General features: G+C 38.8%; 1 protein-coding gene across 3 annotated transcripts in view; it reads left to right on the top strand.

The window, feature by feature from the left end:
• Nucleotides 1-27,528, top strand: part of igf1ra (insulin-like growth factor 1a receptor) — an 89,017-nt gene that overhangs the window by 33,761 nt on the left and 27,728 nt on the right. The window lies entirely within an intron of this gene.

Raw genomic sequence — 27,528 nt, 5'->3', positions numbered from 1 at the left:
TCCATCACGTCCTGGCTTACTTCGCACACACTGCTGAAAAAATGTGTAAAATTGTACCTTTAGGGGGACAACAGCTTGTCATCGGAGCAGTACCCTTAAAAGGTGCATATTTGTAACTTAGAGCAGTATTATGTACCCTTAAGGTACTACTATGAAACAAATAGGTGCAAGACACCACTAATTAGGGTTGAGATGTTTTGCTCCCAAACAATCCCATCAACCAAAACACATACCCCCATTCAAGGCGTTTGGTTGGATGTGATCTCAAGTAGCTCTTACAAGGATCGACAGCTGGTCAAACAAGCTTAATAGAGCAGTAGCTAGTCTGAAGTAGACCATAAGCCCATTAACTCTTCTCCTGCCCGCTAGGCTGCTCATTGGTCAGTCAGGGATCAGTCCGCTTCTGTTTTGATGCTAGCATGACCTAACACTGAAGTTGAGTACCTAGAATTTGTAACTACAGATTGATGTAATGTTAAAAACAGACAGGGGTTGGAACTCTGTTTTTTTCTCTCTTTTGCTAAGTGTGCATGTGCTCGATTTGTGTTTCCGGCGCTCTTATTTTTTGCCCTTTGGAGGTGGCCTGATGGGAGAGGCAGAGGGAGTAAGCATGAGTTTGTTTTGGGTGGTGGGCTTGGAATGGAGGTCTTGGCTCTGAATCTACTGTAGCTCTTATTTTTCAAATGCCACACACATGTTGACATCTCGCTACATACTCAATACCCGTACAAACCCCATACAAGGGCATTGCTGACTTACTACATCATGCCATGTGCGGCAGTGGCGATTGAGTGCCGTCTTCTTTTGTTTGTTTCTTCTGTTTTTCTCTCTAACAGAGACCACCTCAGAGTCAGTGGGATAGTGTGTCATCACACCCTGCCAACAGATCAATAATGCCAGGTTCACTGGATGGTCAGGGACAGGCTATTTATTAGCAACTTTAACCCTGCTCCTCAAGCCTTTCATTCAGGTCCTTTGGTCATGTACAATTTGGGATATATGCACAATCTATACAATAATTTTTTTTATACTGAAACCTGGCTTTAAGTAACCAATCGAGGCTTTCTAAAGTGAATTTGTGTGTTTGTTTATAATTTTACATATTTATTTATACACGCATCTGTAGGTGCGACTTATAGTCCGAAAAATACGGTAAATCCTTACCCTAAGGTTATCACACCCCTTTGGGTGTTTTGTTGTGTTTTGTCCCTCATTTACACTGTTTGACCTAGTTTCTGTTTCCCCTCATTTGCCTGTGTCTAGTTAATTAGTCATTAACTTCTCTCTCATTTATATAAATTCCCTTCCTTTAGTTCTCCGAGTTCTTGGTTATTGCATGTGGTTACCCTTCACTTGTGGATACTCTTAAAGGGAGTATCTATATATATATATATATATATATATATATATATATATATATATATATATACAGTGGGGATCGAAAGTTTGGGCACCCCTTGCAGAATCTGTGAAAATAAGAGTAATTTTCAAAAAATAAGAGAGATCATACTAAATGCATGTTATATTTTATTTAGTACTGTCCTGAGTAAGATATTGTACATAAAAGATATAAACATTTAGTCCACAAGACAAACAAATTGCTGAAATTATTAAAATAACCCCACTCAAAAGTTTGGGAACCCTTGGTTCTTAATACTGTGTTCTGTTACCTGATGATCCTCGACTGTCTTTCTGTTTTGTGATGGTTGTGCATGAGATGCATTAAGAGCTGGGGGGTGAAAACTTTTGAACACGATGAAGATGGCCAAATTTGTCTTATTTTGTTGAAATATTTTTTTTTTCCATTTAGTTCTGCCCTTCGTAAGCAACAGAAGATACTTGTATGTTTCCCGGGACACAAATTAAGTACAATTTACCTTGATTTTCAAATTCCAAAAGTTTTCACCCCCCAGCTCTTAATGCATCTTGTTTCCTTCTGGAGCATCAGTGAATGTTTGAATCTTTTTAAATAGTTGTGTTTGAGTCCCTCAAATGTCCTCAGTGTGAAAGGATGTATCTCAAAATCATAAAGTCACTGCTGGAAAGGGTTCAAATATGCAAAGATGCTGGAAAACGGAAGAATCTGCAGGACCTTAAAGATTTTTCTGAAGAACGCTGCTCAGTTTAACTGTTCAGAACAAACAAGGAACCCATGCACAACCATCACAAAACAGAAAGACAGTCGAGGATCATCAGGTAACAGAACACAGTATTAAGAACCAAGGGTTCCCAAACTTTTGAGTGGGGTTATTTTAATAATTTCAGCAATTTGTTTGTCTTGTGGACTAAATGTTAATATCTTTTATGTACAATATCATACTCAGGACTGTACTAAATAAAAAATAACATGCATTTAGTATGATCTCTCTTATTTTTTGAAAATTACTCTTATTTTCACAGATTCTGCAAGGGGTGCCCAAACTTTCGATCCCCACTGTATATATATATATATATATATATATATATATATATATATATATATATATATATATATGAGTATTACAAAAGCTTGTTTACTTTTTATTAATTACATACTTTCAGACATGTGATGTGTTTATACAGAGCAAACAATATATCTACCCTGTGTGAATGTTCACACATGTGAAAGAGAACTTTTAAAGAGCACAAGTCTGAAGGGCAACAGCAGCCCTCATTCTGTCGGGCCGCTGACATCTGGATTCAATATATGTTGTTTGGACGTACGAGGGAGGAGCAAGTATAAATAGAGTGAGTGCCGTAACCAAACTAACCTGCTCGGCTCCTCCCTCACGCTGGGCCAGTGTTGCCCCTACACAACAACAATGTCCTCCCAGCATTCCTTTAGTTTCTAACAACCAAACGGACAATTAGGCTGCTGCTGTTGGCCACTTTTAAACAGCAAGTGAAGCTCGGATCAGGTGACGATGCTGATGGATGAGTTTGAGAATTCTGTTTGGTCTTGTTAGCGGGGTTGGTTTGTTGATTACAGCACAAAAACATCTTAAATACGCCTCAAGCAAACTCTCTGCAGAGGGAAAGCTGAAAAAGAGCCTCTCATTTGACTAGAATAATGTGTGTTTTTCGCAGACCACAAATGAAACGATGTTTTTCGGAGAACTGGCATAGGGCGGTGCTACGCAGGGGGCGAGCATAGCTGTTCTTTTTGTTGTGGCCATCTCAAGTGGAGCCCTGGCCCTAAACACATGCCCCCTTTGTGGGGCACACGTGCATATCTCTCTTCTTCGCCCCACCTTCCCCTCGCTGTTGGATGAAGGCACAAATGCAGATGAAGTGGGTGTGGTTTAAGGTGTGTGTGTGTGGGGGGGGGGGATTCAGGCTCGCCAAGCCACGTCACATCAAGCCAAGCAGACCCCTCTTGCTTGAGCAAGTTTTAATTTGCGGAGACTCTGAGATGCTGCAGCGCCAGTGGACTCATTCACCTCTCTCTCTCTCTCTCTCTCTCTCACACACACACACAACACACACGAACAAACATGTGCCTGCAGATTTGTTTTGTCATTGTGTCTGCACTCACCTCTTTGATTGATCATTTCATAAGCCACTCAGCCAGCTTGGAATGAAGCTCCGTTGGGTTCATTTTTATTGGTTTCTGTGTGTGTGTGTGTCCTTGCTTTTGTCACATAGGGCTGTTTTCCAAAGCTACAAAGGAATTCTACAAAAATCTCTCCTTATGGAACTAATAAAGTATCAAACCAGCTTAGCATTCCAGGAGTCTATAATACTGTAAAAGCACAGTGAGAGGGTGGGATAATATCCTCACCACGTCAAGTTTTCAGAACGGTAACAACAACTTGCTCTGACTAGACTGATGCAGAACAATACTAGATCTGCTCCTTTTATAAACAACAAAGCAACAAGAAGCTTATGGTAATGGGAGCAGTCTGGTTTTGAATTGTGATTTCAATATTGACAATATATACAATTGACTCTACCTTTCAGTGACGAGTGTTAAATGCAAACGCCAAGAAAAACCTTATTACACTTAATTGATTTTAATTTGTAATGTTAAATCAGACATTTTTCAATGTTACAAAAGATTTCTGTTTTAAATAAATGCTTTTCTTTTAAAGTTTACACAAAAATATTATGTAGCACATCAGTTTTGAACATTGATTATAATGAGAAATGTTTCTTGAGTACCAAATCAGCATGTCAGAATGATTTCTGGATCATGTAACACTGACTAAAGTAATGACACTTGCCACTGCAAAATAAATTATATTTTTAAATAAATTAAAACAGCAGACAGTGCTTTTAAAATATAACATTTCACCGTATTAGTTATTTTAATGTATTTCTATTTATTTATTTATTTTTGGTCATATAAATGCAACATTAGTTAGCAAAAGAGACTTCGTCCATAAGAAAAAAAAATTTGCCTCCCCCAAATTTTTTAATAATTGTTGTTTATTTTTTATGTTTATGTCCATATGTTAAAATACTTACTCATACTACAATTAAATTATAAACCATTAAAACAAATTTTATATTTCAGTTTGTACTTTTCAAATTTGGGTGGAAAGAGAGGTACTCTTTGCTGTCCCCGTCTTTCTTCTGAATGTACATCTCTCTCAGGCTGTGGAGATCTCGCATTTGTTTGAAGCACAGCGAGAGATGAAGAGAGAGAGGAAGAGACAGCAGAGGTTGTCAGTGATGAAAACAACTTGTCTGTTTATCAGAGCATGTGTGTAATTGCTCACAGAAAGAGACACTTTGAAAAGCCTGAGATGAAAAGGAAGGATAGAAAAATAGGAAAACAAAACCAGCCCCTCCTCATCTCCCATTGGCTGTGATCCTTGGTCTATAAATCCCAATGCTAGCAGCTGGAGACGGACTGACGGGAGTTAAAAAAGAGGATGACAGGAATACAAGAAAAAAAAATTGCCTTCATTAACATGCTAATTTTGATGGAACTAATATATAATCAGTGCTGTCAAAATTAGTGTTAACGAAATTTAAATTTATATATATATATATATATATATATATATATATATTGTAGCAATATATTTTAATTTCACAAAGAAATGTGCAGCATTTTGTCCAAGCAATATTAAAAGGACACATTTGATTTATAATTTGTCTGAAATCTCATTTTGTAAAACAAAAAAAATACAAAAACGTGAATCGAATCGTGATATCAAAACTGTGAATCGAAATGAAACGTGAGTTGAGTGAATCTTTTTATTCCTGTTTCAGTTTAGATTTTATATTTAGCATTTATCAAAAACTGACGTAAAAAGTGTTTGTCCTGTTTCAGTTAGTTAGCATAATTTAGTTTTCCAATACTTCAATTCCAATATTTTTACTTTATTTCAGTTAACAATGTGTGTATTGTTAATTGAACATACCTGTACAATTTATTATTCAATTTTATTTACAATAACTGTGATGTTATTATTGGAAATATAATCTTACAAAGAGTGAGATGTGAGCCATCTCAGCTGTGCCCTTGAACAAGGCACCAAATATACACAAGGGGATTGCGCTAATAAGTTCATGGTTATGTCCTGTGGAAACATTGACTGGAAGTCACAGACACTAACTCCATCAGTTCTGATTGTGTTGTTATAGGGGAAAAATGTAATATTTCATTTAATTCATGATTGCAATGCAGGAAAGACTAAGGAAGAAAGTCTTGTGTAATCAGGCTGAAAAGTAAGGAACAGAGGAAGAGGTTGTACTCGATACCAAAACAAATGTTTACAAGAACCCAGCTGTTTTGAGTGTTGAATTTGATATTGGTTTGATGAGACGCCATGCAGAGATACTGATGCAGGACAAGGAGAAGATTACAAAGAAGAGCTGGCCTTCTGAAGGAAGCCAGACGATAAAACACACAAGCTGCTGTTGTGTTTACCATGCCATCAATTTTGATACATTGATATGGTAAACTAAAATGAAATCGCACAGCAGAGGTCTTAGGGCAAAAAAGGTTTATCAAATATGTGTATGATATAGAAATAACTTCATCCCAAAATGAAAATGGAAGATTTAAGGCCATTGCACACGGAGGATATTTTCGTCCATAATTTTTGCACGTTAAAATATAAATACAATTGTTATTATTAGTTTTGTCAATTATGTTTACACTGCCCCCGAAACTGTCTTAAAAATAACTTTGGATCGGTTTTGATTTTTTTTTCTTCTGTAGCAAGCACTTTGAAAGGTGTTTTGACAATTCAGTTTTGCATATTTTTTTTTATTTTTGCAAGTGTTTCTGATGATGATGATTTTTTAGGATGACGGATACAAAAAAATGCACATGAAAATTTCGGACTCTGTGTGCAAGGACATTTTGTCTTTTCTTACATAAAGCTATTGTATTCCAGTCCATTTACATTTATGTATTTGTCAAGATGCTTTTATCCAATGTGACTTACATAGTATACATTATATCAGTTTACGTTTTAGACGCGCGTGTGTGTATATATATAAAATCACTGTCTATCATTGCTGTATAAAAAGGGCAACATGGATATACTGTCTTTTTATATTCCACAATGCAAAAAGTAGGAAATCTAATGGGGTTAAAATAGTAAATGATGACACAGTTTTCGTTTAGTTATTATTGAAAAAAGAGAATGTTTTATAATATTTTCATACGTCATCTGAAGGCGTATTTCCTCTTTTGTTGATGCAGAAGTGTGACTTTTCAGTGATCTTTTGTGCTTGAAAAGCAGAGGAGCACAGGAGGGTGGCGTGGGTTATTAAATGTGTCATTCCTGAGCTGTGAGAGCTTGCAGGCAGGTGAGTCTGGTGCAGGTTCAACAGGAGATCAGGAGATAAGGAAAGGCATGTAGTCATTAAAAGGCTTCAGGTGTGGCTGGCACTCCACACACCTGGCTACAAGAATGTCAGGCCAGGGGCACAGTGCTGGACTGCAGCTTCCAAACACATTCTGGTACAACATTAAGAAAAATGTGGGATGGGGGCACGTGCACAAATTTATTGATTTATTATTTATTTTCTTGTAAACTGTATTTATTTATTTCTTTTTTTTTCATGGTACACAAAAGGAGATGTTTAGCAGAATCTCCAAAAGGCTGTACCTGTATGGAAAAGAGCAGCAGGGACATTCTGCCAAACATCTTCTGTGGATTTTGTCTGGATTTGGAATGACATGAGGCTGAGTAAATGATGTCAGACTTCATTTCTGGTTGAAATATCCTTTAAGCGAGATCTGCTTGTCTGTATACACAGTGTAATCTCACACTGTGGTGTCAAGAGTTAAGTAATTATGCTCGATCGGTATCTTTGATTGATGGATCATACTCCCTCCCTCTCTCTCTCTCTCTCTGAACCTCTGCTCCTGTAGCAGCCTGTTGTTAGCGGGTCTCATTTATATGAGATGGACTGAACTGACATCGTTGATCCTGTTGTTGAATTTCTCTTTCACCACCTTTTCCTGTTTCTATTATAGAAAGATAACAAATGACTCATTGCTGATTGAGAATGAACGGTCTTATGTGTAAAAGAACGGATGGACTCTGCTGTGCATGCGGCGAGTGAGACTATCCGTTCATTGTGGAGCTGTTGTTGTTTATTGGCACCCGAGGAGGATTTTTTTCACAAGGTGTGACTGCAGATGGTTTGTTTTCTTCACATGGCTTGGTGCCAGCGTAAACCATGATAAATTTGATAAACTGTGAATTTATTTAGTTTTAGGCATTACAGCCAACATTGAAAAAAAAAAAAAGAGTTCAAGCAGGGCTCAATAATAATGACGACCCAATGACTTAAGGCTCATTTTGTCTTGTAATATATCTTGCATTTGTGATGCATGATGTTTTTGTGTCCTTTGGTTTTATGCAATGTGCTGAATGTTGTTGATAATTCTTTTGATTTAACACTATTAAGCTGGCTCACGTTGCAGAAATTTTGTGGTAGTCTAGGTTGAAATTTTTAAATAAAATTAATAATTAAATAAATATAAAAATAATAAAATTACAAATAAATTAATAATAAGACATATAAATTATTTAGCAAATGAAACAGCATATCATGAATTTAAATATATTGATTAATATAAAAATATTCGTATTTTGCAAAGAAAATTTATGTTTAACATGTAAACATTCCAATGATTACAATTATGTTTATTTTTTTATTCTGTAAATATATTTACATTTTAACATCCATAATATAATATTAAGCTAACATTCTTGTTTTGTTGTATGGCTATTGAAAATATTTTATAGTTAGTAGCCTGAAAAAAAAATCTGAAAAGTCCTCATTGTTGCATAATTCTGGCACTAAAGTCCTTTTTGATGGAATATAATCAATCTTTTCAGGAATAACTCAAAGCCTGTCATTAAGCTGATATTTGACAAGGAGGGTTTAGGTGTGGTTATGCCAGCTGGATAATTTGTTGGAAAATTCAGCTGTGGTTCAGCTGACGAGCCAAGCCACGGATGAAAGACACATGCTGCTGCTTGTGCTGTCAGGTAGCTCCCTGTCTTCTATTAAGACAGACAGAGGCCTTTGTTTGTGCATAATTTCCACATGTACGCCCATCTGACAGTCAATGGCGTCAGTATTTCTGCTGGTGGGATACATGAAGCTTAGTGTGAACAGATCTGTGAATGAGCTTTGCCTCTTCCCTGTGCATTTCACAGAAACATAAAAAATACAGGAAGATCCTTTTTCCGACCCCCTATTAAAAGAGCTCTTGTAAGCGATCTGTGTGTATGTATGGGTGGATGGATGTGTGCCTGTTCAGTTAAGCCATTGATTGCAAAGCATGAATGAATCCGTAGATGCTCCAGGCGGTGAGCAGTGTTCAGGCTTTTAACAGACTCCCAGAGGAGATGCTGGTCTGCTTTAAAGTGAGTGCAGATAAACAGGCACAGTAAGAGACACAAACACTGATTGTCTGGTTTAATTTCGATAGGGAAGAGGGCTGGGCATCAAAGCTGACAAATATATAGCAGTTATATAGTGGTAATTTTCTGCATTTATACACCATTCAATGTGTTTTATTAACAGTGTTAAAATGATTAACAGTGGTAATAACAAAGCTATTAGTAGATACATGTCTATGTCTATACATATGCACATATACATATGCATATATACAGTGGGGGCCAAATTATTAGAATGCTAGTATTTTCAACAGCTAAAAATGGTTTTAAGACAGTTTATTTCTATCCTTTGCTGTAGTGTCAGTCGGAAATATCAGTTTACATTTCCAAACATTCATTTTTCCATCAACTGTAATATTCCTGTTAGATTTTTGTTTGCACAAGGAGTTTGAGAACAACCAGTGCTTCACACAGAGATCTGATATGATCAACATACAGTCTGTCTGCAATGATATAACTAAACAGAACAAACAGAATCAATCCAGAAGAACTGAGGCAAAATGCTAAGAGATCTACCTGCAAAGCTACCTGAAATACTATGCATAAGTTCACCTAGGGCAAAAGCTGCTTTAAACGCATGGTCACAGGAAATGTTGATTTAATTTAGTTAAAAAGTTGCTAAAAAAGAACATTATGTTGTGTATTTGGTGTAATGCAATGTGTTTATGCGGTGTAAGGATAAAAAAAAAAAAAAACATTATTTTCCACATAATGTACATTATTGTTGCTCGTGTAAGCCCGCCTTTCTGAAACACAATGATTTTTACAAAGCTCATCGTTCTGAAAAGCGAGGTGTATGCTGATTGGCCAGCTATCCAGTGCATTGTGATTGGCCAAATATCTAAAGCGTGTGATGGAAATGTTACGCCCCTTACCATACTGTGATGCTGTCTCCCGGAGCGCAGAGAAAAAAATATTAAAACCCATTATAAACTAGGCATTTATTGCATTCAGTGGAGACATGATTACTGATTATAATGACTTATACTGTCTTTTTTCACGTAACACTTGTAACACTCCAAAGAGAAAGGAAAAAAATGTAAATCGCATCATATGGCCCCTTTAGTAAGACTTTAATTGATAAAGAAAATCTATTTATGACATTATTTTTGACAGCATCCTAAAATTTGTACAGAATTTTTACACAAGTGTCAAATACTTTTAACAGTACTGCAGCTTTGCAGGTAGCTTTCTTGTAGCATCTTGGATATGTGTGTGTGTGTATATACATCATATATAGCAAAGTATATACAGCAAAGTATATATACTTTGTCATAAACACCTCCTTGCAGTCATAGGCGTTTTTCTTTACTACTTATTGTTTCTCTCTGTATAATGATACAGTGTAATTGCCTGAAGCGTTCCTTCTGTTTCTGAGATGCCGGAGAGAGTCTCTGGCCCCCTTCTGGCCGACCCCGGTACTGCTCCCCTCCCGTCCAGCCGAGTGTGTGTGAGGTCTCACTCTACAGGGAGACAAAGGGTATATTTTTCAGTTTGGAGGCCCTGCAGTGTGCTGGAGCACAGTGGTGCTGCATTGCCTTGTCAGTGTCACAGTTGAGAGAGAAGGCAACCAGGGGCTGGGGTAAAGAGGAGGGGAGGGAAGGGGGTTACTCCATGCTTTTTCAGTGCTCCTATGTTTCCCCTAGCTGTGTTCGTGGCACAACATTACACAATGGGGGCTTTTGTTTGTTGGGGGGTGGAAGCGGAGGCTATTCTGTTTCAATCATTTCTGGAAGTCCTGTGTTTGCGACGTGGTGGGGGCTTAATGCTTTCCTGTTGCTGTGTGTTGTTCCCTCTCTCTCCTTTTATTCAGTCTTTCTCTGTTTTTAGCCTCTCTCCATCTCTCTCGCTCAGTCTCTCTTTCAGTCTTTGTTGCTTCTCGCTTGTCTGCCTCCTCCTTGCCTTAAAGGAATAGTTCACCCCAAAAAAAGATTCTGCCATAAATACTTACCGTCATATTGTTCCAAACCTGTTCGGATTTCTTTAGAGCACTGCAGTGATGATGTACTTTTGTAGGCCAATCCAGAACTAGTCTTCACTAACTCAACTTTTATGATTTTGAAGCCTAACCACCGTTAAACTTCCAACAAGTAAAAGATTTTCTAAGAAAGCACTTGACAAGCTGTCAAGCCAAAGAAAGGACAAAAAGCAACAAAACATAATGAAATTGGTCCATATTACTCTATATTCCAAGTAAAAAAAGAATGATTCTTTAAAGGGACATCCAAATCATCCAAAAATGACCCTTCAAGCCGTTCACCCTCATGTCGTTCCAAACCTGTAAGACCTTAGTTTATCTTCAGAACACAAATTAAGATATTTTTTTAAATCTGAGAGCTTTCTGACTCTGCATAGACAGCCACGTAACTATCACCTTCAATGCACGGAAAGATAGTAAGCTACGAGAGCTACGCAAATACTTTTTGTGCACAAAGAAAACCAAAACAATGACATATTCTACAAATTCTTCTGTACACTGTCAGTCTTCGATGTGTGTTTACGAGAGTCATGGTTGTGAGTCATCTTCTTAAAATTACGTTTGAGCCACTGGTAACACGTGGGCTATTTTTAAGATGTCTTTACTACCTTTCTGGCCCTTGAAGATGTCAGTTGTGTTGCTGTCAATGCAAGGTCAGAAAGCTCTCGGATTTCATCAAAAATATCTTCACTTGTGTTCAGAAGATGAATGAAGGTCTTACGGGTTTGTAACGAAATGAGGGTGAGTATTTTTTGAGTGAACTATCCCTATAATTATTTAGACATCACTCTCATAGACATGCAAAGGAGAACCAGGGCAGATGTCAAGATTTTGTAGCCTAAATGTTGACATGTCCCTCACACAGATGCTATCAAATGAAGACTTTTCCTTTTGAAACTTGAAACCTTCAGTCCCCGTTTATTGCAATTGTGTGGAAAAGAACAACCAGTGCAGCCTTCAAAATATCTCCCATTGTTTTCCACAGATGAAAGAAAGTCCAAACAGGTTTTCAATGACATGAGGATGAGCGAGTGCAACTGTATGTGTGCAGACTGGACATGAGACGAGAAGTGAAGAGGTGCAGCGGCCATCTGCCCTGCTCTGCTTTTCCGCATCCATCCCCCGCCCCCTACTTACAGCCGTGTGCTTCTAACCCCTTGATTCCTCCTGTCGTGCTCCGAGCACATTTCACCTCTTCCCTACGCAGAGCTCTCGCAAAAGCTCCTCCTTAATCTGACTAAGGGCTAATCTGTTTTGGCTTGGGGGGGCCAGACGAGGCTTAGAGCCACCAGACTGGCTGACTCACTCCCTAAAACACCCGCCTTCCCTCCATCCATCCATCCGTCTATCCATCATCCTCCCTGCACTACCAGACAAGAGACACCTGTCTGCTATAGAGATCAATGCTGCCAGCGGTAGAGGCCTGTCTAAATCACCCAATGATCACTTCTCTCTCTTCCAGTGCCTGTCACACTACGGAGGTGTATTTGAATAATTTTGGTAAAGAACAATCTGTATCCTACCGGATTTGGGTTGATTTCTACTGTGCTTATTAAGTTCGCCTTTCGATTTCCCTTGTGTCTTGTGGTTTATGGCCCCTGTGCTGACGTTAGAATGAGTGGAAAAAGAGAGTGATATTGAGAGAGAAAGAGGTAAACAAACTCTGAAAAGAGGAGGTGAAAGAGGAGAATAGAATAATGATGTCACCGTCAGCCAATGAGCGGAGTGCACCAGAGAGCATTTAAGGGCTGTCAGCTGTCTTGTTCCATCCTCATCACAGTACACACACACACACACAGTGGCTATGTTTGGAATGGAATACTAACTACACAGTATGCACTGCATACTTTTTAAAAAACCAAATACATAAATACAATTTAAAACAGGGGAACAGTTGTCATTATGCAACATTAACTATTTCAAACAGTAGTTTGCTGTGGTGTCACATGATTGCATAATGCTACATGTGAGTGGTGTCTAGGGTTTTTGTTTTTTTGTGGTAATTTTGTGCGTTTTAACAGCCTACATAGGGCAATTTTTTGTAACAATGTAAAAGTCTTTAGAGTCACATTTGATTAATTTAAAAAAATTTTGCTAAATAAAAGTATTATTTTCTTTAAAGAAAAAAACAAAAAACAAAACATACTGACCACATAGTATTGAGCGGTAGTGCATGATATTCTATACTGTACATTACATATGTTGTAGGTCATTTTGCATGTTGCAGTCTGTGCATACTACATTGCATACTGCAAAAATATTAGTAAGTTTGCTGAATGTAGCCATTTTGATTCTGCAATTATTTTGACATTGTTCATTTCTCATCGGTAGTATTGCATGTAGACATGAGAGGAAATGGCCATTGTCAGTGTCAGTAGTTATAACATCTGATTTCCCTACAGAGCACAAGCCCTAAAACTACATGCCTAACTTATGACTTGTGACTTATGACTTGTATTACAATTGAGCACAAAATCGGTTTCAGACATTAAATATTGAGTGTTAAAGCTCGATTGTCAAGATTAATTAAATGCTATAAACGTGCCGTGTATTAGAAACATTATGATGAGGAATGAACAGGACGTGATGAGGATTTCATTATTTGTGTTTTCGACAGATTCAGTGAGAGGCTTTGACATACAGTGTGATTCTTCCAGACCATAAACAATAAAAAATTTTCACACTCAGCTGCACATGTGTAACGGCATTGCCTTATTTAGTCGTGACATTAATGAGGACAATCTATTACGAGGCCCATTGTTTACCACAGTATAACAGCCGCTTAGTGTAATCAAATCTTTTTAATCTGAACTGTAAGCCTTATGGAGTAGTTCACGGTCCTCCGTAACAACAGGGGTCAATAACAGAGTATTGCAAACACAGTTTTCCTGCTGTTTACGTTGGTTTGTATGTGCAAATGAATCTATTTTGACCCATAACCGTAAGAGAAAAAGGGAATTATATTTTGCATATAAATACATATTTTTTATGGTGATTGACTTGTCTTTGTGAATTAAAATTAATTCAGAAAGTTAATTATTCTCTTTCAATTTTTATTCCTATAATGCATGACTAAAATGTTTACAATATAATTATTTTAATGTAGACAAAGTAAAATATTATTCAAATCTAAGTATTTATACATCATAGAACTTTTTGTACAGCCTTTTATTCAAATTTAAATAAAGCAAAACATAAAAAAAAAAAAAAAAAAAAAAAATATATATATATATATATATATATATATATATATATATATATATATATATATATATATATATATATACATATATATATCACATGAATACAGATAACATTTTAACGTAATGTAAGCTTTTTTTGAGCAGTGTTACATGCCAAAATAAGATCACTTTTTCGGCTTTGATGTGAAATTGGGCTGATGCCATTTTAGCTCTGGGTTTGAACCCATGGTTCTGTGTCCCACTTATCAATAAAGACAAAATCTCATCAGTCCATTTCACATGAAAGCACAGAAAAACAAAGCTCTGAAAGGAAGAGGAGAGGTCGAGCTTGCTCAGCTCACTAAAGCCAGCTGCTGTCTCTGAGGGTGATTGTGCCGTGGGTCTTGTCCCTCTCCGAGAACAAAAACGGGCCACACACACAACCTCTCTGCTCCTCTCCCAAAATAAATAAAGAAGCAGAGGAGTCTGAATAAATGTGTGTGTGTGTGTGGTGCCAGATGATGAATAAGTAGCCACCAGTCGCCCTCTTCAAGTCAGGGAGGCTAGCCAGAGCAGCAGCAGAGGCACGCACGCTATGCGACGACCCAAGGCGAGACGGAGGCAGACAGCACCGCAGAGAAATGTAGTGGTCTGTCAGCATGTTTTTCATGAGGAAAAGTAACAGAGAGGATGTTCATTCCAAAAAAAGAGTGCAGAGGACGTTTGATAAAAAAAAAAAAAAAAGTATGAAAAAAAAATCTGCGAAATGAAACTAGAGAAAATAGAGATGCATGATATGACATCTTTTTGATGCACGAGTAATAAATCTTAGCCTGTGTGCTGAAAACATCCACCTATGTGTGATAGTCCGTTATTACAAGTTTTCATTTTTACATTTAAATTGACTATTAAATGTAAATCTTTAGCAAATCCATTTTTTATAGTGTACATTATACATGTAGCGTTTCAAATATATATATATTTTTTTAAATTTTTTAAATATTTGATATTTTTTTTAATTTACTTTTAAATGAATAATGGTTTATTTTAAATTAGTTAGCCAAAACAGTAAATTTTACTCTTCCGTTTTGTTTTTCACTCTTTCATATTCCTTCATGCTTGTGCACATTACATGCTCTCTGACATCCACAAACCATTTGCTATCCGCCATCTGCCAGATTAGCAGGTTGCTAATGACCTTGTCAGTTTTTGAGGGTAAAGCTGCTGCATCATTTAATCTAAGTTCAAGGAAGGGCCGCTATATGACTCCCGCTGACATCCCCTTTAAATGGCAGGCCAAATATTTATGCGCTCAACGCTGGATTACTGTCTCCTTCAAGTAAACACAAAATGTAGATGTGGCGTTTTGACTCCAGATGTTGTGCTAGAGAAATGTGTGTGTGTACACCATGCCAGGATGAAGAGTGTGCCAGCGGTATTGAAGCTGTTCTGCAAAGCTACTGATGACTGTCCGCAGAAACAGGGCTTGACAGAAACGATTCGTCGAACTCAAAGTCTCCTGATTGAGCCTGAGAGGAGACAAGACTCTCGCTGTGTCTGCACATGAGGGAATATGCATGTGCTTTTAAAGTAGGATTTCACTTAATGATGAAAACCCTGTCATTTATTCAACTTGATGTCATTCCAAACCTGTATGACTTGATTTCATTCATAAAACACAAAAGCAGAAGTTTAGCAGAATGTTCATGCTGCTCTTTTCCATAGAATGAAAGTGAATAGCGACCAAATGGAATTACATGTTTAATGCTTTCACGTGATTCCTTAATATTTGTGAGCACTCGTATATACGTGAACTAGGTGTGTGTGTTTCTCTGTATGAGATTGTGTTGATCTGTGAAGTGGGTCTGTGGCTCCCGGACAGCAGTGGGGTATTTTCTAGCCCCCCCATCAGCCAGGCAGCGAGCAGGCGCAGGTCTGCCAGGAAACACAGTGCATTTAATGAAGCAAATCTGGGAAGTCAAGTATTTTTAGCAAACTCTTGCGCTGAGAGGAAACACCTCCAAAAGCAGTGTAAAGCCAAAATAAAACTTCTCGCCTCCCCATCTTATTGAATCAGCCAGACTGTGGTGGCCCATGTCTGTTCGATTTTCGAGAACTGGCTGGGTTGTAGGAACCTAGCGTGACACTGCCACCGAACACAGTCTGTGTGTGTGTTTGTATAAAACTAAATAGACTAGAGCTGTACTTAAAAAGAGAGAGGTTGGCTATCTGGGTAAGTCTGAAGAGTATTTTTAATATTTAATAGAAACTGAAACTAATTTGAAATTAAACGTATTAGAATTGAAATTAATTAAATGTTTTATCTATATGTTCATATTTCTGGGTATGAATTAGTAAATCGTGTGCACTATTTATAAATCGAGGAAATGAAAGTAAATTGTGTGCACAATTTATAAATTGAGGAAATAAATTTGTTAATCGTGTGCACAATTTATAAATCGAGGAAATGAAAGTAAATTGTGTGCAAAATTTATAAATTGAGGAAATAAATTTGTTAATCGTGTGCACAATTTATAAATCGAGGAAATGAAAGTAAATTGTGTGCAAAATTTATAAATTGAGGAAATGAATTAGTAAATCGTGTGCACAATTTATAAATCCATCCATCCATCCATCATCTTCCGCTTATCCGGGGCCGGGTCGCGGGGGCAACAGTCTAAGCAGAGACGCCCAGACTTCCCTCTCCCTAGCCACTTCTTCCAGCTCTTCCGGGGGGACCCCGAGACGTTCCCAGGCCAGCCGGGAGACATAGTCCCTCCAGCGTGTCCTAGGTCTTCCCCGGGGCCTCCTCCCGGTGAGACGTGCCTGGAACACCTCCCTGGGAAGGCGTCCAGGATGCATCCGAAATAGATGCCCGAGCCACCTCAGCTGGCTTCTCTCGATGTGGAGGAGCAACGGCTCTACTCTGAGCTCCTCCCGAGTGACCGAGCTTCTCACCCTATCTTTAAGGGAGCGCCCAGCCACCCGACGGAGAAAGCTCATTTCGGCTGCCTGTATCCGGGATCTTGTCCTTTCGGTCATGACCCACAGCCCATGACCATAGGTGAGAGTAGGAACGTAGATTGACCGGTAAATCGAGAGCTTTGCCTTACAGCTCAGCTCCTTCTTCACCACGACAGACCGGTACAGCGACCGCATTACTGCAGAAGCTGCACCGATCCGTCTGTCAATCTCACGTTCCATCCTTCCCTCACTCGTGAACAAGACCCCAAGATACCTGAACTCCACCACTTGAGGCAGGAACTCTACACCAACCTGAAGTGGGCAATCCACCCTTTTCCGACTGAGAACCATGGCCTCAGACTTGGAGGTGCTGATTCTCATCCCAGCCGATTCACACTCGGCTGCAAACCGTCCCAGTGCACGCTGAAGGTCCTGGTCTGAGGAGGCCAACACGACAACATCATCCGCAAAAAGCAGCGACGAAATCGTATGGTCCCCAAACCGGACACTCTCCGGCCCTTGGCTGCTCCTAGAAATTCTGTCCATAAAAATTATGAACAGAACCGGTGACAAAGGGCAGCCCTGCCGGAGTCCAACATGCACCGGGAACAGGTCTGACTTACTGCCGGCAATGCGAACCAAGCTCTTGCTCCGAACAGCCCTAAGTAGGGAGCCACCGACCCCATACTCCCGGAGCACCCTCCACAGGATGTCGCGAGGAACACGGTCGAATGCCTTCTCCAAGTCCACAAAACACATGTGGACTGGTTGGGCAAACTCCCATGAACCCTCCAGCACCCTGGAAAGGGTATAGAGCTGGTCCAGTGTTCCACGACCAGGACGAAAACCACACTGTTCCTCCTGAATCCGAGGTTCCACTATCGGCCGAATTCTCCTCTCCAGTACCTTGGCATAGACTTTCCCAGGGAGGCTGAGAAGTGTGATCCCCCTATAGTTGGAACACACTCTCCGGTCCCCCTTCTTGAAAAGAGGGACCACCACCCCGGTCTGCCAGTCCAGAGGTACTGTCCCCAACCGCCATGCGATGTTGCAGAGGCGTGTCAGCCAAGACAGCCGCACAACATCCAGAGACTTGAGGTACTCGGGGCGGATCTCATCCACCCCCGGTGCCTTGCCACCGAGGAGCTTTTTAACTACCTCGATGACTTCAGCCCGGGTGATGGACGAGTGCTCCTCCGAGTCCCCAGCCACTGCTTCCTCAACGGAACACAAGTCGGTGGGATTGAGGAGATCCTCGAAGTATTCCTTCCACCGCCCGACGATATCCCCAGTTGAGGTCAACAGGTGCCCATCTCTACTGTAAACAGTGTTGGTAGGGCACTGCTTCCCCCTCCTGAGGCGTAGAACAGTTTGCCAGAATCTCTTCGAGGCCAACCGATAGTCTTTCTCCATGGCCTCACCGAACTCCTCCAAGGCCCGAGTTTTTGCCTCCACGACTACCCGGGCTGCAGTCCGCTTGGCCTGCCGGTACCTGTCAGCTGCCTCCGGAGTCCCACAAGCCATCCAGGCCCGATAGGACTCCTTCTTCAGCTTGACAGCATCCCTTACTTCCGGTGTCCACCACCGGGTTCGGGGATTGCCGCCTCAACAGGCACCGGAGACCTTACGGCCACAGCTTTGAGCAGCCGCAGCGACAATGGAGGTGGAGAACATGGTCCACTCGGACTCAATATCTCCAGACTCCCTCAGGATCCGGTCGAAGCTCTGCCGGAGATGGGAGTTGAAGATCTCTCTGACAGGGGGCTCGGCCAAACGTTCCCAACAGACCCTCACAGTACGTTTGGGTCTGCCGAGTCTGTCCAGCTTCCTCCTCCGCCATCGGATCCAACTCACCACCAGGTGGTGATCAGTTGACAGCTCCGCCCCTCTCTTCACCCGAGTGTCCAAGACATATTTATAATTTATAAATCGAGGGAACAAAATAGTAAATCGTGTACACAATTTAGCCTACTATTTATTTATTTTTTTGTATGCAATGTGCGGGGCTCCATTCATATTATTCCTCTTTCTGGTTTTTTTTTTTTCCTGTAGGTGAACGAGTGTATGTTGTTTGTGTAAACTAGATGGCGGGAGAGTGAGACTTGTCTTTGGATTGTCATGCATACTGTACTTCCATACAACATGGTTTAATGACTCTTACATTTCTTGCTTATGCTGTAGCTCACAAACCCAGGGATATTGGACAGTGGGACAGATATTTGATTGAATTATTCTGTCTGTTTCTTTCCATTGTTTTGTTTGATTCCTGCACAAGAATCACAGAAACAGATGGCACTGATCTGTTGTGACTTGTTTGCAGAGGCAGCCGAGCGTCTATTGGTTTTACTCGCCTGGGTCATGAGCTTTGTGGGATTGAGTGGAGGAAACATCCACCTCTCTGTGTGTACTGTTGTGGTTATGCTGAGTGTTTGGAATGATCCCAAGTGGGATTGTGTTTCCGGATAAGGATGTGGCTTGATGGAGCCAGGGGTCCAACCGCAGGTCTGCTTAGGGTCCTGTGGCAGTGGAGAGCAAGGCTACCAGTCTGTGTTTGTCAGTAGTAACCTAAGAGTGTTTGAGTGCACATGCTTATACACACGTAAGCGCTCGTGGTGCTCATGCATTCATACACACAATCATACTCACTCATATATTAGACATTGCTATCGCATTTATACTTGCCTTTGAAATGAGTCTGATCATGTCTTTTAAATGGTTCTATTTTGTGTTTGATAAATCTGATGATCGATCAGCTAATGTTAAGTAATAGATAACAGAACAGAAATCTTTTGGTACATTACTTTTTGTTAAAAAGTAAAATTAAAGCCCAGAACAAAAGTAAAAACAATATCTGGCTGCTTTGACAAAGGTGTACATATAATGTTATCCACTTCTGTTTTTTTTTTTTTATTATTATTATAATGGATTATTATTCATTATAATAGTAATTACTATATATATATATATATATATATATATATATATATATATATATATATGACATATTATGATTGCTTAAAATTAACAAATTCCAAAACAAAAGTAAAAGTACTATGACAGTTTTTTTTTCTAAAAATAAAATAGTTTCACTCCTTTTTGTTTTAAATGTTAATTATATTTAATTATAATTCATGTAAAATAAAAATATAAAAACATATTTGGCGGCTCTGTCAGAGCTAAAAATATGTTTTTCACTTGTTTTTGTTTTAAATATTAATAAATGTTATAATTGATTATAATTAACAAGCTATAAACGTTTAGAAAATAGTGACTTGAAAAACATGGAAAACATGCATATGTAATTACCATGGTTACAGCACCTCCTCCCTCTCCCCACACCACTTTTTTACTTCAGTCAATAACATGCCAATCATTGTGGACCTCCCCCTCCCATCTCCAATTGGTCCATCTGTTCACCTCCTAGTCCCGCCTCTTCAGCACTTGCTATCAAAACAGAATGAGGTAGTATGCTGGAACGATCAGACTTCAGGCATCAACCATCCTTTTTTTTTTTTTTTTTTTTACATATTATTCTTTTTATTGGTTTGAGTAATAATAAAAATTATGCATAGCGTTAAGGTTAGATATTTATATTAAATCATATTATATTATAGTCAGGGAACTACTGTTATTTCTACAGTAAAAAATCATTTTCAGTGAGATCACTTTTATTCTGTCAGTTCTGTCATTTATTCATCCTCATGTTGTTCTAAATTTAAAAAAAAACATGGAAACAAAAATTAAGACATGTTTAATCTATTCTCAAAAGTCTATGTAATCAACTTTTTTTTTTAATGGTAAAAGTAATCCATATGAATGAGGGTGATTTAAATGATGCACCAAAATTAATATTATTGTTTTTATGATTTATGATTATTAATTAATTATAATCAATCTGGATTTAGATTTTGAAATGAATAGCTTCAGATCAAGGCACTCAGCCTGTGTGAACATCCATCTGCAATTTACATGATTAGAAGATGATTGTTAATGATGCAAAGCACACCCATTTAAGCAATTTTTTTATTGCAAAATGTGTAATATGCGTGCTCCCAGACATGTTCTTTGCCTCAGTAAGGGCGTCTGTCTGTGTTATTGTGCTCTCCCTCAGTGGATTTGTTTTGCACCATAGAGGGGACATTTGGTAGTCTGCCTGCTCTAGGGCCTCTCGCTGGGTCACGTTATCCCAAATCTAAGATTACAAGAGTCTGCAGCAGCAACAGAAGCCAGATCTGGCTCCAAATGCATGTGTTTGCCATGTTCAGCTTCAGTGCTGCGTTTGAGTGTTATGGAATTCAAGACGGGTTTGCCTTTTTTATTTTTTTTCATCCTCCACATGCGCATGTGCTACAGCAGAGTGACGCACAAGCATTTTTTTTTTCAGCTCCAGGGAACACTATTGAAGCTAGATTGTGAGCCAAGCAGCAAATTATGCATTAAAGAAAAAGAAATGCCTTGCATTGTTGAAACAATAAATTGTCTGCACCAATAAAGCAGTCATGTAATTTAAGTAAAAAAAAATAAAAAATAAAATTGAATTCCATCAGTGCCCTGAAATGTGTTTTTGTGGCTGGTGCCGAGCCTGAAAGGATTAACATTCTGCACTGAGATTACCCGTTTTGACCATTCTAGTTATTCTTGAGTTAAGACCCTAAGACAGAATGGCATCCAAGTGTGTCAGTGGGTTTGTTGCCCCGGGATAATAACACTCTTTTTACTGCATTCCTCGTAAAATATTGCATCAATCCAGAAGATATTGCATTTAACCTTTTATATAATGAGACCCTATGTCAATTCAGTTGCTGCTGAGGACGTCTGTGGCGGTTTGGAGCGGCGCAGCGGCTGTGTCTATGTGGTCTAAAAGGTTGGCTTTCACAGACAGGGAGGAGAAGGGAGGGCTGGTCAGCAAGTGGTTGTCTCCCTCATGACTGCTCAAAAGAACAGACAGGGTCAGTCACATCAGCACCGTCACGTCACAGGGGCCTTCGCAACTTCCTCGCTTCGCTAAACGAGTGACCTTCACGTTTAGCGGGTTGTTTCGGTGCTGTTAAACATCTGCATTTGTGTTTAGATCCTCTGTGGGCTTCCTTGTTTGGTAGCACAACATATTGGAAACCCATCATACTTGGCATAGCTGGATGTAGAGACCAACAATGTGGAAATAGCTGCGGCACTCTCACCAACTATAAATAAAGACCATATTTTTGGGAAAAAAATGAAGTAATGTACTGATTGTGATGATGTATTTTTGCTTTTCTCTTTGTTCATTCTTTAGTCAGCCTGAGCTGTCTTCCTTTTCAGCAGAAGGCATGCATGTCTGAAATATTTCCTCATTGAGGAATTGATGTTTGAGGAGCTTCTATTTGTGTGTGTGTGTGTGTGTGTGTGGGATGGGAGAGCAGTTTGCTTGGGGTGCCCCCTTTTGGTGGCATTCCAAATAATGAATAACTTCCTGTTTCCACTCTGAATGTGTATGTAAAAGGATCAGAGAGCACTAGCGAGCCAGGAATGCTTATGTTTAGGCTTTTTAGCTCAAGTGTAATTCAGTTCTTGGTTAGTTAGAGGACAATGAGATATTTAAGGAGACTTGAGTGAGTTGGTTAGGGTAGGAATTAGATCTGGAAAGTGTGCTGCTATTAATAGGTCATAAAAGGGCCATGTGGCTATTTAAGGAAATGCAGTTCTCATTTACAGCTCTATGCTATGCCTGTTTTATGTGATATGTGTATGATAGAATATTCCTAATGCTGGATTTATTTTATAATGGATTATGATTGGTTTTGCACATGATTCAACAAGCGATAAAGTTATCTCTGACCATTATTTTATCACTTTGATTTTATTTCTTTATCTCATGTACATTACGATTTCAATTCCTGGTTCATTTCTATTTTAGTTAGATGCATCAAAAACTGACAGTAATTAATGATGGAAATATACATTTCTGGGTTGAACTAACCCTTTAAGACTTGTTTGAATGTAAATCAGTAGTCACTACTTTTTTGTTGTTGTTTCCATGCACTTTAACTTGCATATGGATGCACACAAAGTTTTCTCGACTTTCACAACTTAATCACAATGAAATGTAGTGGCATATCTTTTCTTCTTTATTGTGATGTACAAAAGAAGGTAATGGATTATGAACAAGCATAGAGTGGGCATTGCACTCAAAATGAATATGAATTTGCTGTTTATTGTGGAGGGGCAGGGTTTAAGCATAGTAAAAAATTAAACATACATGGATGAACCTTTCATAATAAGATCTATAACCGGCTTTTACATGCCAACTCTAATTAGATTTCAGTCACAATTTTCCATAACTTTTGGTCAATCTGAAGCCCTGTATTACCATAATAGCTCCATCCACCATGTAATCTCACTAGTCCAAAATTCTGCTTCTCATAACTGTCTGTTGAACATGAGATATCTTATGTTGTCTATGATTGTGTCACACTTTGCAGCAGTTTTGCATTTAGTGTGAATAAACCAAAAACCAAAAACTTGAGATATGGGAGATAAATATATATATTTTTTTATTGCTTTGCACGTGTCCTGTGGCTGTTTTGGAAGTTATTCACAATTGTTTGTTGTTTTTTGCTCACTAAACTTAACAATTAAACTAAGGAATGTTCTAGTAATTTCTGCAGGGTGGCTTATTATGTGGCAGAATGTGCAGAAGAATTCTAAGCATCTCAACTTGCAGCAGTCGGAGGAAAAGAGTCTCCACCCAGGCCAATTAAGACCCTGCTGATGTTTGTTCCAGCGTGGAGACTCAAGAGTGTGTAAAATCACATCCCGGTGCTGTGGGATCACCTCAGTGAACCCTTTTTTTCATCTGTAAGCAGATAGGCAACTAAGCAAACATACACACTGTGATGGGAGTGAGGACAGATGCGGTAAGATTAGCATGCCTGTTGTACAGTGACCCGCATCTTAAGGTGTGGTCAAAATGACCGTTGTCCGGTAAATTTTTTCCCATCAAAATCCAGTCATTTTTAATAGGAATTTGGCACGAGTGTGAAAAATTTCCCCACACACATTTTACAGCAGGTTCAAGTTGATAATGCAAATTCGTGACAGAAAACTGCTTCATGCTTTGTTCTACTATCGACAATAGACAATGGAGCTTGGTCCACTAAATATCGCCAAAATGTTGCTAATGTGGCTGCACCTTTATTGGCTGTTTACTGGCTGGCACTGCAATGTGGATTTATAGCTATGTGGATGGGACGCATCAGATGCGCCTCATCAAACTCTGCCATTGTCGTGACTCCCATCTGGATCACATGCTCTTGTCCTGTTCCTAGACATATGCCATCCATTAGGGCTGGGACGTTGATAATTTGAGGGGATGTGTATACTCCATCCACTGAAATCTTACTCATACCAACTAAATGTACATATTAATTTCACAAATAAACTAAGTGGTTATATTTCCCCTGTAATGTTGTACTGCATGATGTGAGCTCATAAATAAAAAGTGAAAAATCCCATGTAGACATTTCTTTGGCTGTGCCGCCTGAGCCTGCTAGGCGTAGTGCCAGGATTCTGTTGCCGTGCGACCAGGAGTGCTGGACCATGCGGCTGCTCATGTTGAGCTGATGGCGCTGGCTAGTTAGCGCTTGGAGTCCCACCCCAGGCAGACCTTTCAACGGTATATGCACATATGCTTTTCCTAGATCTGCTGTCAGATTCCTGGACTAGAGTTCCTATTTCATGAGGCAAGCATCACTATGTCTATTTATCTGTAGGGATGCACGATAATATCGGCACAACATCAGTATCGGCCGATAAAAGCTTAAAATGACCATCATCGGCATCGGCCGATATGAATATTTCTGCCGATGAGCCAAACCGATAGGGGGCGTGTGCGCGCGCGACGACCATGAACGTAGCTTGAGCGCCAAAAACTTAAACTTACAACATGTCAGCTGTGTGGAGGCATTTCGAGATCTGTCAAACAGATAACAAAGTTGCTATTTGCAATATTTGTAAAGCACAAGTGATGCGAGGAGGCGTAAAACAACAGTCTTTCAACACTACAAATATGATTACACATCTTAAGAGCCATCATCCTGAGCAGCACCAAGACCTGTTTTTCAGGTGTGAATGTCTGTCTACATTTGTAAAATACTACATTTATGGTAGAATCAGTACAGAAGAGATACATGGATTTCTCTTCAGTAAAATTTAAGTTTAAATATATCAGGCGAAAAATTTGTATATAAATATCGGTATCGGTATCGGCCAAAATTATTTTGAAAATATCGGCACATCGAATATCAGCCAAAATCCAATATCGTGCATCCCTATTTATCTGTTTCTGGCTTTTCTGCCAACCTTTGATGGAATTTGCTGTTCTGACATTGAAATTTTTGCACATCCAAGAAGAATTTATTTTTTCTAAAAAAATAAAAATAAAAAAATGAGATTGATTTATCTCTGAAGGGACTGACTGTCTTCAGAAAGGTTTTGATTGCATTTCTTTGCATCCTCCCAATGTATATAATGCTTAATGAAGAAATGTTTATAATTACAGCACTGCTTTGTGTACAGTGGTAACTTGGGTAACCACTGTATTTCTGCACTTTCAATCAGCCCATCTGCCACATTTGTTCAGACCGATACAAAAAGTACATATAATTAAATATTAATATATTTCAATAAAGCATAATAAACATTTTGACTCATCCTAATTTCATAAAGAATAGCTGAAATTGAAGGGTTTGTGTATGCTGTTTTTTTTTCAAATCTTGTATTATTTGAACTGTTAAGTTGTTTGAATTATGATTTTATTTTAGTGTAATTTTACAGTAGATTTCACTATAGACAGGAATTATCTTTAAGCCACATTACTACATGAACATTCAGGTTCTATTCTAATATTGTAATTTCAGAATTTTTCTACTGCTGAATCCAGCATACTTTTTAGAAGAATCTAAAGAGTATCGACAAGTATTATTTGTATTATAAGACACTAAATATCTGTAATATATAAAACTATAGGGGTGTCACATTTAATCAATTCGTGGATCATTCTGTGATTTTTCCAAATGCATTGGAATTCTCTCTGGAATCAGTTCTGAGCTTAGTATTTAAAAGCAGATTGCGCCCTAGGCAAGTTTTCAATCACACACTCAAATACTCATGAAGAAGAGTTCTTGTGCGTCCAACTAATAAGTAATTTAGGTGGTTAAATGTACTTGCATCTCAGCTTTTTTTTCTTTCTATGAAGCGCGATAAGTGTAAACACAGCCCACTGTGAACACTCGCAATACGCTTCAACCTTTTTCAAACTTGATGATTATTTTAAGTTGTGAGTGTGTGTAAGGAACTGGAAGCAAGTAGAGCACAGCCGTTTCTAAAGCGCGAAGTGCCATCTGCTGTTAAAAACTAAGCTCAGAATTCATTCAAGAGAGAATAGCGGTGCATTCGGAAAATCACAGAATCGATTCCAAAAATATATTTATCGTGACACCCCTATTAAAATATCACCCTTGTATATACTGTATATTTCACATTGCTGATTAATGTGTTGTTACTTTTAAAAACAACCAGACAATTTTTAATTATTTTTTACTGTGCAGAACAATATAATGGGAAAAACATTTCCACTTGAATAAAAAAAAAACTTTGCGCTCTCTTGATTTCAGCCTTAGCAATGCCCTAGCAACTAGTAACAACACCCTCTTTTCCCACCCTTTCTCTCACTGTCTCATATGTCTCATATTTCTGACAGGGCTTGTCTCTCATTGCTCACTCAATACAAGTGATTCCATTGGAATGCTTATTGATCCCACACACGTCAAGTGTACAAGGATCCCTTGACTCTCTGTAGCAAACAAGTGTGTTCAATATGGCTTGTTGTTGAAAGCTTAATTTGAAACATGCTGCTATTTTTTCATGCTTTTTTGCACCGCATAAAAGTGACTTTCTCACGCTTTTAACAGAAGCCGGTCTCTCATGGAAATAGGCATATGGAACATTTAGGGTAACATCGTGATGTCAGTAACCTTTCCGCAGTGGAACTGATTTGTTTGTCGAGAGCTGATTACAGAGAGCCTCCAAACAGACCCGTTTGTTTGTATAAAACTCCAGTTCAAAGACATTGTTTGAAAGGACAATGAACATGTTAAGACGAGATGTAGACACAACAAAGATTTCAGTTAAAAAAAAAATTGTTTATGCCATGTACAATACCTCTGAATATCAATCAATCTGCACTCTTGTTTTACTTTCCCAGGCATTATGGATTGCTGTGTTTTTCATGTGTTAGTACAGTGGAAAGAATTATTATGCTGTCAGTCACAAGTACATTTACATTTTAAACACAATATTGCAAGTTCCTTTGTCTATTTTTTCTCAACCAAAATAACAAAGTCAAAGAATCAACCATTAAAATTTTTACGGGCAAAACAGATTGGTGTTTCATTCCTAAATGAATCCGTGTTGTAAAAGTAAGGAATTCATTCATGAAAGCTTGTTTCATAGCAGACTGTATGAAAGGGTTTGAATGAATCAGTTCAGTTAATGATCGTAA

This window comes from Carassius gibelio, chromosome B18 (genome assembly GCF_023724105.1).
Source record: "Carassius gibelio isolate Cgi1373 ecotype wild population from Czech Republic chromosome B18, carGib1.2-hapl.c, whole genome shotgun sequence".
Classification (NCBI taxonomy): domain Eukaryota; kingdom Metazoa; phylum Chordata; class Actinopteri; order Cypriniformes; family Cyprinidae; genus Carassius; species Carassius gibelio.
The sequence above is the reverse complement of the archived record's forward strand: the minus strand, read 5'-3'. Positions and strand labels throughout refer to the sequence as shown.